The sequence below is a fragment of the Piliocolobus tephrosceles genome, chromosome 2 (assembly GCF_002776525.5).
Source record: "Piliocolobus tephrosceles isolate RC106 chromosome 2, ASM277652v3, whole genome shotgun sequence".
Lineage (NCBI taxonomy): Eukaryota > Metazoa > Chordata > Mammalia > Primates > Cercopithecidae > Piliocolobus > Piliocolobus tephrosceles.
In genome coordinates this window covers 35,457,812-35,469,821 of record NC_045435.1, presented here as the reverse complement: position 1 = coordinate 35,469,821, position 12,010 = coordinate 35,457,812, and the positions used below count along the sequence as shown (strand labels likewise).

Here is a 12,010-nt window from a genome sequence, read left to right as displayed (position 1 = left end):
ATATTCTATCCCTGCTCTCCACTTTTTGGTCAAACAGAATCCTGGAATGTCAGAGTTGGAAGAGACCGTAGGATCATCGTATTGAACCTGCCTGATTCAGCACCAGGAAATTAAGAACCCAGGAAGTTTAGGGACGTATCCAAGGTCACCCAGCTTGATAGCACCAAAGCCCTAGCAAAGCCCTTGGAAAGAGACTGAGACGAGGGGACCAGAGTGATTTGAAAAGTGATTAAGATTTCCTTTTCTCTCTGATTTTCAGGATTAGGGCTTAAGTACCTGGGCTTCTTTCTGCCCCAGACTAACTAGCACTTTGGTGTTAGAAGTAATTTAGAGTATTTAAGCTTAGACACACCCTTAGCAGTCAGCTAAATTAATTATGTTTGTTGGATTCCCACAAGTAAAACACTGTGCTAGACTTTTGGGATTCAAAGAAGTAGCTTATACTTATAAGACGCTGCCCATAACCTCAGTTTACAGTCTAATTAGTTCAATTACATGCAGTTAAATCGTGGGTGGAACAAAAATGCCAGAGAGAGCCCTTCCTTGTTCATTCTACAGCTGTCAGGCAGGAGTCACTGGGTTTAATGATATCTTTCTGGAGAGAGGGGACAGCCAGCTGCCAGAGGCTGTCTCTCCCCTTCTATAAATTTGCTTTCTCTTCTTAAATAGTGAGTAGCTGATCCTCAGCAAGAAGGAGGGGTTTGTTTATTGTTCTAAAGATCTCATGATTCCTGTTTAAAGAGGGTGTAGGCTTGCAGTAGATTGTTGTAGGCTTAAATTCACCGAAGAGATGGAAGTAGCAGGCTTTGTGGGTGCAGTCAGAGTAGCTGGGAGTGGGTAGCCTCAGGCTAGGGCCTCTGGTGGGAACACAGAGGAAAGCAGTCCTGAGCTGGTTAAGGAGATGGAAGTTGGGGAGACTTCCCTGGGGGTCAGCTCACCCAGAAGACAGAGTACCACTGGTGCTACAGGACCCAATAGAGGGCAGTCAGCTGGTCAGGATGCAGGAAATGTGACGGATTCTAAATCTATAGGATCTGGACTGGAGAGGGCAGGCAGTGAGCACCTGAGTGTCCACGTAAAAGAGTCAAGTCAGGGCTAACACAGCCCTTCGTGACTTAGTTTCTAGAATAAGTGTCACCTTTTTATGTCCCAGAGATTTGGTTTGCAGTCACGTGCACAGTTCACTGAATGGCCCTCTCTTGCTGATCCTGTCTCAAACGTCTGGGAAGAGGGACACAGCCAGGAAGAGAAAGGGGTCCCTGAACAGGTCCGCTCCGTTATTCAAGTTCTGCTCATATCCTGCCCTCTCCATAAAAGCTTCCCAGCTTCATTTGCTCATCAAGTGCTTTTTGGCACCCACTCTATGCTTGGGTACTGGGTGCTGGGTGTTAGGTTCCAAGGACACAGTGGGAAGCAAAACAGGAGGCCCCATCCCCAGGATCTCAGCATCCAATGGGAGGAAGTGCCTGTTGATCAGTCTCCTCTCTTACTGTTCCTGGTTAAGGGCATGAGTTCTGGAGCCATTCTGCCTGGGTTCAAAGCCTCCCACTGCCATTTTCAACCACTGAGACCAGGCCTGCCTCCTGTAAGTAGAACGCCGTAACCCCAGTGTGCTGGGGCAGCTCCAGGGGACACCTGCTGCTCTGTGTAGTTACGGAGTGTGCTCCCTTTCACTTAAATACACATCTCTAAATTTTTTTTTTTTTAAATCCCACCAGCAGTGAAATTTCTCTTAGAAATAAAAATAAACAAAACACATCTCAATTAGGGTAAAAAAAACTGTATGGTTGGTTACCTTACCTACAAGGTTCGGTTTCCTTATTTGAAAACTGAAGTTAGTAATACAATCTACCTCATAGGATGGTAAAAATTAGCCAGGGTGGTTGTACATGCTTGTGGTCTCAGCTACTTGGGAGGCTGAGATGGGAGGATCACCTGAGATGGGGGGAAATTGAGGCTGCTGTGAGCCATGATCACGCCACTGTACTCCAGCCTGGGCAACAGAACAAAACAAACAAATAAAACAAAACAAAAACATAGATAAAATATCTATGAAGTGCTTGGAACATTGGCCCAATAAGCTCTCAATACATGTTAACAATTGCTGTTATTATTTTAATTGTGATTACTGTCCCATTGGGCTTTGGTCCTCCATTAGTGAGTGGGTCCTTAAGTGAGGGGCTGTTGTACACCTCTGTATTCCTAGCACCCAGCACCACACCCTGCACGGTGGTGACTTGGACTCAATGTCTCCTCAAAGAGACTGGGATACAGGCTTCAGCCACATGAGGCTGTACTTGCAGAATGGGTGGACTGTTCAGAGATACTGTGCCCTATCTGGTTTCAGACAGAAACACGGGGAAAATGGTGGCTGTTCTCCTCCTTCCCTTTCTGATTAGAGGTGACAGATAAAATACAGAACATCCAGTTACATTTGAATTTCAGATAATGAATAATTTTTTGTGTCAGTATGCCCCCAGTATTGCATGGGACATAGATTAAAACATGATTTGTTGTTCATCTGAAATTCAAAGTTTAGTGCAGGGTCTAGTATTTTTATCTGCTGAATGTGGCAACTCTGTCTCTGAGTTCCTTTCCCACTCTTTGTGCCCCCCCCCGGCCGGCAGCAGTGCTCCCTCTCAGTATCACACTCACACAGCCACAACCACAAATCTTTCCCTGCCTCCTATTTGCCCTCCAGGGCCAACCTTAGGCCTACTCGTGGGACACCTCTCAGATTGAGCTTCTTCCACCAGGAGGAGGAACTGAGAAAGAGTGAGCAGCAGCAGATGTCAGTGTGTCAGGGAGCCAAACTGCCCACTGGGTTAAGAGACTTCTAGATGTCCAGGAGGGTCTCTGAGCTCCTCCCCCTGCAGAGATAAGGGGAAGCTGTTTTCTTACCTGGCCTCAGGGAGAAAAGGGAGAGCAAGGATGAAGCCAGCCTTGAAATCCTCATCAGGTTTTCCCTTCCCATAGGTGTCTCTGTCTTCTAAGCCTGCCTCTGCATGAACCTCCTGGTGGCTCTGCTCCTTGGCTACCAGCCACATTTTTGATGGTATGAATATGTGGATGGGCTGGGGCAGGGGGATGTACCTTTGGAGCACTCTTCTAGAAAAGCGAGGAGGAAGATGCCAGGGTATCTCTGAGTTTAGGAAGTATGAATTGTTAGAGTACCACCTCCCCTGGCTCCTCCCTTTTCCTCAGAACATTTACTGTGGGGCAGGCCCTGGGCTAAGTCTGTCACATACATTACTTCATCCAATCCAACCTTGCAAGGCAAGTTTAACAGTCCTCATTTTACAGCTGAGAAATCAGCGGCTGAGGGAAGTTTACTACCTTGCTGAACATCATTCAGTTTGTAAAGTGGTGGGGCAGGTATTTAAGCCCAGACTCTCTGACTCCCAATTCCACTCTTAACCAGCCTCTTATACTGCTCTGTTTTCAGAGTTCACCCTGGCACCTACTAGGTGCTCAATAAATACTCCCTGGAGGAATGTATGATTGAATGTACAAATGAATGGGTCATTCTAAGGTCTACATTTATTTCTGTAGACTCGCCTGTCAGTGACAATCAGGAGAATGATTTGTTCTGACATGTTTATATATTTTTGATTTTGAAAAATTCATCAAATTATAATTTGTGATCAAATAGTTCAAATCACAGCCTCTGGATGCTAATTTCATTATAACATTGTGTGTATTTGTCTTTTTTTTTTTTTTTTTTTTGAGACGGAGTTTCACTCTTGTTGCCCAGGCTGGAGTTCAATGGCGCAATCTCAGCTCACTGCAACCTCCACCTCCCGGATTCAAGTCATTCTCCTGCCTCAGCCTCCCAAGTAGCGGGGATTACAGATATGTACCACCAAGTCCCGCTAATTTTGTAGTTTTAGTAGAGATGGGGTTTCTCCATGTTGGTCAGGCTGGTCTCGAACTCCCAACCTTAGTTGATCCGCCTACCTTGGCCTCCCAAACTGCTGGAATTACAGGCGTGAGCTACTGCGCCTGGCCTGTATTTGTCTTTAAGTGAAAATGTTTTGGTTCTAGGCCCTGAGTTCCATAGGCTCTTACTTTTTTTTGGCACGTATTACAGTTTTTGGTGGGTACATATTCCCTGTGTAATTCAGGATGCAGCCAGTTTTGGGGGCCATCATCCTTGTGGGATTCTCAAATCACAGTCTCTGGTTTGTCCCAGCCTTTTTAAGAACCTTACTAAAACATGCTCTGAATTTCAATTTTATGTGAAGCAGCAGTAACCAATGGTCTCTGCATAGCTCTGAGTATTCCATTGAGAAATTTATTTTTTCTTTTGATCTTGATGTACATTTGGTATTAATTTTTTTCTTGGTGTATTTCCATTTACACATGAATGACCTCAGTCTGTTTTTAGCAAAGCATTGCTAGAGCTGGATGAGGATGCAGGGCTCATTAACAAAAAATCATTGAGGGGCCTAGGTTATAACTGCTCTTTCAAAGCTCACACAGTCATAACACACATTCTGTTACACAAACGCACACACACAGAGCCACAGCAGGTTGTGAAACAGAGAGGGACTCTACTTTGAGGAATGTGGCCATGAATATGAAAAAGTAAAACAACCACGATCTTAATAAAAAAAAGTGGTGGGGACCAAGTTAGATACAAGCTGTGACGTGTGGTCTGCTATCATTTTGATCAACATTTTAGGACTGCCCAGAACTTGTAAGTCTCATGTCAGAAGGTGAGAGGCGTGCTCACTTGGGCAGCACGTATACTAAAATTGGAACCATACAGAGAAGATTAGCATGGCACCTGCGCAAGGATGCCATGAAAATTCACGAAGCGTTCCATATTAGGGAAAAAAAAAAAGCACTTTGGGAGGCCGAGGTGGGCAGATCACGAGGTCAGGAGATCGAGACCATCCTGGCAAACACGGTGAAACCCCATCTCTACTAAAAATACAAAAAAAAAAAAATTAGCCAGGCATAGTGGCGGGCGCCTGTAGTCCCAGCTTCTCGGGAGGCTGAGGCAGGAGAATGGTGTGAACCTGGGAGATCGCGCCACTGCACTCCATCCTGGGCGACAGAGCAAGACTCGTCTCAAAAAAAAAAAAAAAAAAAAAAGTGGGAGGATGTCTGGGAGACCCGGAGAGGTAGCAGGAATGTCTTACACAAAGATTTTTGGTTGTTACGTAGTATCAGTGATGCATTTTTTAACACAAGTTACCGCGACCATTCTAAGTGTGCAACAAGAGTATATATAGTAGCCCTGTGAAGTCCAACTACTCATGTTTATAGGTACATATTTAAGAAGATAGGAGTCATACTGTTATCAGAGCAGATGGAACTCCCTTGGTTTCACTAGAACCATATTGCAAGGATTCATAATGCTAATTTTGGGGAGATTTTCTTCTCACAAGCTATGTGACCTTGAGCAAATTTCTTAACCTCTTGGTGCCTTAGCTTCCCCATCTGTTAAATTGGGAGAATAACAGTAACTCCTTCACAGAGTTGCTGAGCAGATTAAATGAGTTGACCTGTGGAAAGCACTTAGAACAGTGCCTGACATAAAAAGTGTTACATACTAGTTTGCTATTATTATTATCATCAGCAACAGCAACACCAGCTTACCACAACCATGAATGTCATGTCCTCACTGAAGCTTTTCCAGACTTCCTCAGTTGAATGCATCCTCTCCTCCATGACCTTTATGACCATCTGTCTAACTCTACCTAGACTAAACTATGTGCCCTACCTCCCTGACTATCTGCTGTCCTTGACTCCAAATATCTTCCTGGCTAAGAGAATATATGTGGACTCCTGACTCCCAACTCCTCTATAGCATCAAGACTCATTCATTTTTTTTTCATTCAGCAAATATTTATGGTTATCTTCTCTGTACAGGCTCTGCTGGGTGAGAAAAAAAAATCCCATGATATTTCCCACGCTAATGCACACATCGAAGGAAAGCTCATGCAGACATTTGCTCAGCTCCTCTGGCCAGCTGAGTGAGCATGAGAAGAAGTCAGGTATAGTTAAAGTGACCTTGTGTTTTGAAAAAAACAAGATATGTGTTCAGACAAACATTAGCATACTTAAAAGAAGAGCAAGGCAGAATAATAGATTTGGGATTTTTTCAGACATTCTCAGCCACACGGTCAACAAAATTAAATCACTCCGGAAAGAGACTCACTTTTAAATCTTTCCTGGAGACCACAGCCTTGGCTTGTGCATGGAAACAGCACCCACAACCACACTGCGCACTAGGCTGGGTACCTCATATTCATGGTGTTTGATCTAATTCTTACAAGACCTTGTAAGGGAAGAACTGTCATTCTCCTTTTAAGAGAAGGAAACTGAATCTCAAAGAAACATGTGTCTTGTCACATCATACAGTTGGCAAGTGGCCCAGGCTCTGCCCCACGTAAGGTCAAAGGGTGCTAATTTTCAAAGACACTTGAGCTACTCCTGTATCTAATTGGTCACTAAGTCCTGCTGGACTTAGACATGGCATTTGGGAGAGTGACCTCTGTAGACCTTTGTGGATCTTCAAATTTGGGAATACTATTAGAACACTTGATGACAAAATGAGAAGGGAACAAGTCACTTTAAGAGATAGCCATTGGTATCAGCTAAGCTCTTTTCCTGGATAAACTATTAATTTCTAGCCACTAGACCCTTTGTGTGGGCCATAAATGTGTGGCCCAGGCAAATCAGAAATGACCAAATGGCATGTGTCTCATTGTGGTTTTAATTTGCATTTCCCTAGTGGCTGATGATGATGAACATCTTTTTGTGTGCCTGCCATTTGTCTATCTTCTTTGATGAAATGTCTGCTTATGTCTTTTGCACATTTTCTAATTAGATTGTTCATGTTTTACTGCTGAGGTTTGAAAGTTTTTAAAATATATTCCATATACTAGTCCTTTGTTGGATGTACAGTTTGCACCTATTTTCTTCCTCTCGCTATCTGATTGTTCCGCTTTTTAACAAGGTCTTTTGCAGTGTGCATTTTTAACACTGATGAGGTCCATTTTATCAGTTTTTCCCTTTGTGGGTCATGCTTTTGGTGTCAAGTCTAAGAACTCTTTGCTTGGGCCGAGATTCCAAGGATTTTCCTTATTTTTTTTTCCTAAGAGTTTTATAGTTTTGCATTTTATATTTAAGTCTGTGATCTCTTTTAAGCTAACTTTTATATAAGGTATAAAGTCTTGCCGGATGTGGTGGCTCACGCCTGTAATCCTAGCACTTTGGGAGGCCGTGGTGGGTGGATCACGAGGTCAGGAGATCGAGACCATCCTGGCTAACACGGTGAAACCCCGTCTCTACTGAAAATACAAAAAATTAGCCAGGCGTGGTGGCGGGCGCCTGTAGTCCCAGCTACTCGGGAGGCTGAGGCAGGAGAATGGCGTGAACCCAGGAGGCAGAGTTTGCAGTGAGCTGAGCTTGCGCCACCGCACTCCAGCCTAGGCGACAGAGTGAGACTCTGCCTCAAAAAAAAATAAAAATAAAAAAATAAAGTCTACATTAATGTTCATTTTTTTTGGCCTAGGAATGTCTAGTTGTTCCAGCACTAGTTTTTGGAAATGCTCTTCTTCATTCATTGCATTGCTTCTACAACTCTCTCAAAAGTTGGTTGGTTGTACTTGTGCAGGGTCGGGGATGCGGGGGGCCGGGGGGAGTTAATGGATTCTTTATTCTGTTACATTGATCTATGTGTTCTTCTGCTAATAGGACACCACCTTCATACTGTAGCTATATATAGGCCTTGATACTGAGTAGAGTGATTCTTCGCACTTTATCTTTCTTTTTCAAGATTGTTCTAGCTATTTTAGGGCCTTTCCATATATGTTTTAGAATAAGCTTATCTATATCTACAAAAAAAACCTTGCTGGGATTTTGATAAGAATTGCATTAAACTTATAGTTAACTTAGGGGAAAATAGACAACTTTATTGTGTTGTTTATAAGATCTCTTTGATTTGTTCCTTCTGCGTAACTGCGACCCTCAAGGAGAATGTCATTAGCTAATGCCTGAAATTATTGACCAACCTTATAATTCACCTTTCTTTATGGTCTTCTGTTGTTCCCACTCATGCTGTGTGTTGCTGCTAAAATGATGAAACTCTAGCTCTCCCCCACCAAAGTTGCTGTCTTGTTTATGAATCTCAAATTTCTTCCTACTCCAGACCTAGGCCCAGGTTTGCCCTCTTATTCAAACTCCCCAAATTTCCACTTCTCATTCAGTCTTGATATACCCAAGTAATTCATGACTCTGAACTGCTCCCAAAACATATAACTTAGCCAGGAATTCCTTCCACTCTGCCAATCTGCTTCCATTTTCTTCTGTCAATTTAAGCTTACTCAATGCAAGAAAAATTTCCTCAATAACTTGGTCATCTTGTATGAGTTCATACACAGTGGCAGGCCTAGCATATCTGACATCTGGAACAGGTGATTTTTAATGCTACTCTCCTCTACAGAACGGATTTATGTTCAGTAATAAGTGTATAATGCAATAACAGCAATCACTGGCATTTTCTGATTTTGTTTTTTAGTTTTATTTTAAAACTAAAACTCTTTTCAAGCTTAACTTGAATAAAATTCTGTTTTTTAGCTTTGAATTCTGAGCTTCAATTAAAAAAATTCTACTTTAAAGATACTCAAATTCAGTCAAATATTTCACATATGAACTAAAATTTGTACTTATGAAACAAAAATATCATACCTTGAAGTCTGCATCCCAAGTCACTGTTTTAAGTTTAAAACACAAATAAAAACCTCAAGTGGTCATATAATGACTTAAGTTCTGATTCTTTCTGTATTTACTATGCTATTTTTGTTTATTTCACATCTGCTGACTAAATGCAGGAATATGTAGTACTGCAGGAGCTAGAAACACACACTGCACCTGAAACAAGGTCACACTATTTAAATGAGTATGAGCTAATTGTTAAATGAACACTTAGTTGAGTCCACGTGTTACGTGGACATGGGTTGGGACTCAACTAGGAGTAACATCCATGTAACATCCTTGTGTTACGTGGTCATGGATGTCACTACGAGTAGTTCTCCAAGTAACATCCATGTTGATATAGTATTTATTAAAGGACAAGGAATGAAAATGTACTAATCCATGTTTATTAAAGGATAAATAATAAAAGTGTACTAATATACTAAATATATTTGCATACATATTATTAAAACTCACAGTCCCTCAAAATGTCAATACAGTGTCAACAGTGTTACCCTATGATCCTGCAATTCTAGCCCTAGGCATATATAGCCCTTAAATGAATAAAAACATACATCTGCATACAAACTTGTACCCAAATGTTCATAGTACCATTATTCACGACAGCCAACAAGTGGAAAACAACTCAAAGGTCCATCAACTGACGAATGGATAAACTGTGGTATATCCATAGAATAGAATATTATTAGACAATAAAAAGGACTTAAGTACCAACACAAGCTTTAACGTGTATGTCCCTTGAAAACATTGTAGGTGTAAGAGGCCAGAAACAAAAAGCCAGATGATTCCATTCATATGAAGTGTCCAGCATAGACAAATCTATAAAGTCAGAAACTAGATTCATGATTTCTTAGAGCTGGGGGAGTAGGTGGGAAGGTGAGGGAATGGGAAATGGCTATTAATGGGTATGAGGTTTCTTTTTAGGGTGACACAAATGTTCTAAGATTGATTGTGGTCATTGTTGTACAGCTCTGTGATTATACTAAAAACCATTGACTTGTATACTTTAGGTGGCTGTGTGGTATGTTAATTATATCTCAATAAAATTAAAAATAAAACCAGCAGTAAATGCAGCAATTGTTTAGAACTTAGACCAACAAAAGATTTTGTGGGGAGGAATATTTTACCACTGTCAATATTAGAATTACCAGTGCTTGGTGATTAAAACCCACTCTTAGTTGGTTTTATTGTCATTTTTAACTTTTCTGCTGACCACGCATCCCCTTATTTTGGGCATGCAAGGTGCCCCTCTCCCGCTGCTGCAACCTGGTACATCCCTGCTAACACAGTCAATGTAATCTACGCTGTGGCCTATCTAGCGACTGGCTGATGCAAATCGCTTATATGTAGAAAAAAGTCTAATTTGAGACTTAAAAGAAATTTTAAGAATTTGAAAAATAAGGTGATACCCATTTTAGGAAGTCAAGAGCCATTTCAAATGAAATAAAGCCTTTTATATAGTTAAATGACTCTTCTGTAGACTTCTTACACAGAACTAGTATTTTTGTTTTGTTTTTTGAGATGGAATTACACTCTTGTCGCCCAGGCTGGAGTGCAATGGCATGATCTTGGCTCACTGCTACCTCTGCCTCCCAGGTTCAAGTGATTCTCCTGCCTGAGCCTCCCGAGTAGCTGGGATTACAGGTACCCACCACTACGCCTGGCTAATTTTTTTTTGTATTTTTAGTAGAGACGGGTTTTCACCATTTTGTCTAGGCTGGTCTCGACCTCTTGACCTCAAGTGATCTGCCCACCTTGGCCCCCAAAGTGTTGGGATTACAGGCCTGAGCCACCGCTCCCGGCCAGAAACAGTTTTTAAACTCAATTAACCCAGGATCTAGATTTCCTGTGCACTCGGGCAGCTCTTCATGCCCATTCGCAGAGTGGCTGTCTTCATGAACCATGAACAATCCCTAGGTACAAATGTCTGCTGCTCTTTCCAACCCCAAAACTAGAACAGCTCCTGACAGCTGTGGAGACACCACCCCGAGGCTATCTTACCTTGCAGCCACAGACCAATGTCCCTGCTCCTCAGAGTGCAGACCCCCACTGCTGTGTGGCTGCCGCATACTCCTCTTCGCCTAACTGGGCCCCAAATCCCTGTGGAAGCCTGTGTTCTCCTCCCCGATACCATTCTCTTCTTATGTTTCTCACAGGGCCACTGGCTTCACCAAGAAGAACACATTTCCACAGAGGTCCCCTGGCCTGCCCTGGCCTGGTCATCCATCCTCCCGCTACCCCATCCATCCCATAGGAGTGTATGTCTCCACTTTGAGTTAAGGTTAGGGTTCTCCAAAACTTGGCTTGCATCCTGGCAATGTCATAAATGGTGGTCAGTTCCTACAGTGTGATAGGTGCTGTTTTTTAAAAGACTTTATGTACATTATCACCTGTGATTCTTGTACTTTTTAGAAGCTAGACATTATCTCAATTTTGATGATAAGACTGAGGCTCAGAGAGATTAAATAATTTGTCTCAAGTCACACAGCCAGTATGTGAAAAAACTATGATAGAAATCTATGGCTTCTGTTTCCCATGCCACTTCAGTATTACATAGAGGAGCAGGCCACAGTGAAATTATAGTCTGCATAGACTGTTGTTGACTGGGCTTGGAGCCTAACCACCATTTTAGATCTTTTTTTTTTCCCATGGGAAAATGAATTTCAAATTCTGAGCAATCAACATACAAGTGTTCTTCTAGAGCATAACTCATTTTTAATTTGGAGACTATCTCCATTGTCTCCCCACTGAAGGTTTCATTTCTATTAATTCCTTTATCTTACTGGTCAGGACACAAAAGGAGGATTGAAAAGTAAAGGCTTTAGAGTCAGACGGGGGCCTACCACTTAATTGATGTGACCTCAAGCAGATTACTTAACTTCTCTGGGCCTCAGTTTCTTCCTTTGTAAAATAAGGGCAACATTACACATATAAGATTATTGTACGTATTAAATGAATGATGCGTGCTTGTAAAGTGCTTAGTGCAGTGCTTGGTGCAGAGTCAGCCTCCAATAAACGTGGACCTTCGTTGTTCAATGGGAGAGTCAGGCTGACTACAACCTGGAACATATCCCTACTGGCCAGGGATGGTCCTTGTTTATTCCTATCATGCAGATGAAATTATTAACAGCGCTCCCTTGCACTATTCAGGTGCCCCAACTTGGACGATAAGTTATATGGGTCACCCTACCTGAAGATGGGCCCAGAAGGCATGACTTCTAGGGGACCACAAAGCCCCAAGGCTGGAGCTCCTTAATCACAGGGAAATTTGGCCTTTGTC

The 12,010-nt window shown here is 42.4% G+C and overlaps 1 protein-coding gene and 1 non-coding gene across 2 annotated transcripts in view; one reads left to right on the top strand and one right to left on the bottom strand.

Annotated features, from left to right (window-relative positions):
* ARHGAP31 (Rho GTPase activating protein 31) overlaps positions 1-12,010 on the bottom strand; it is a 133,153-nt gene that overhangs the window by 78,427 nt on the left and 42,716 nt on the right. The gene's annotated exons all lie outside the window — the stretch shown is intronic.
* On the top strand, positions 4,728-4,834 carry LOC111545361. Its single transcript, XR_002732416.1, has one exon. It is a non-coding gene; the product is annotated as a U6 spliceosomal RNA (small nuclear RNA).